The following is a 1,507-nucleotide window of genomic DNA, read 5'->3' on the forward strand; positions in this document are numbered from 1 at the left end:
ATTTCAAATGTTATCCCCCTTTCCTGGTTTCCCCTCTGGAACTCCCCTATATCATTCCCCTCCTCCTGCTTGTATGAGGGTGCTCCCCCAGGGCCAACCCACTCCCAACTCACCTCCCTTTCATTCCCTAACACTGGGGAATTGAGCCTTCACAAGGACCATAGGCTTCTCTTACCCTTGATGCCAGGCAAAGTTATCTTTTGCTACATGTGTTGCTGCAATCATGGGGGGCTGTGGGGAGTCCTTGCTGTGTACACTTTGTTTTGGTGATTTGGTTCCTGGGAGTTCTGGTGTGTATGGTTGGTAGATATGGTTGTTCTTCCTATGGATTTGCAAACACCATTCAGTTCCTTCATTCCTTTCTCTAACTCCTCCATTGGTGTCCAAGAGCTCAGTCCAGTGGATGGCTATGAGCATCCACATCTGTATTGCTCAGGCTTTTTCACAGTCTCTCAGGAGACAGTAAGAACAGATTCCTGACAGCAAGCTCTTCTTGGCATCCACAATAGTGACTAGGTTTGGTGTCCATATATGAGATGAATCCCCAGGTAGGGCATCTCTAGATGCCCTTCCTTCAGTATTTGCTCCTATATTTTCCCCTGTATTTCCATTAAACAGGAGCTATTCTGGGTTAAAATTGTACAGAAGGGTAGGTGGCACCATCCCTCAATCAGAGGCCATGCCTAATCTCTCCATATGGTCTCTACAGATTCTCTCTCCCATTTGTTGCATATTTCATTTAAAATCATGCCAGTTGGTCCTAGTATCCTCTTGCTCTCTTCGCATCTGGGATTTTCTGGTGGCTACCCCCAGTTTCCCATTGCCATTGATACACACCTCTGTTCAATTTCCTGACCCTTTGTATATCTCCCACATATCCTCCAACAACTGATTCTAGCCCCCTTTTCCTACCTCCTCCTGTATTTTTCCCAAGGGCCTCCTACCTTCTACATCACATTATTATTTTGTTTCTCCTACTACAAAGGCCTGAAGTATCAACATATTGTTTTTTTCATTTTCTTGAGCTTCATTTGATCTGTAAGTTGTATAATTCGTATTGTGTACATTTTTCTAAAATCCACTTATAGTGAACACCTACCATGTATTTACCTTTGTGACTGTGTTTTCTTACTCAGGGTAATATTTTCTGTTCTATCCATTTGCCTGAGAATTTCATGAAGTCATTGCTTTTAATATCTGAGGAGTGTTCCATTACAGCAGTGTAAATGTACCATATTTTCTGTCCCTATTCCTCTGTTGAGAAACACATGGGATGTTTCCAGGTTCTTACTACAAATAAGGATGCTATGAAAATAGTGGAGCATGTGTCCTTGTTATATGTTGGGGCATCTTTTGGGTTTATGCCCATGAGTGGTATACATGTGTCCTCAAGTATTACTATCCCCAACTTTCTGAGGACCCCCCCAGAATGAGTTCCAGAGTGGTTGTAACACCTTGAAATCCCATCAACACTGAAGGAGTGTTTTTCTTTCCCACATCTTTGCCC

The sequence above is a fragment of the Mus pahari genome, unplaced genomic scaffold (assembly GCF_900095145.1).
Source record: "Mus pahari unplaced genomic scaffold, PAHARI_EIJ_v1.1 scaffold_12067_1, whole genome shotgun sequence".
Classification (NCBI taxonomy): domain Eukaryota; kingdom Metazoa; phylum Chordata; class Mammalia; order Rodentia; family Muridae; genus Mus; species Mus pahari.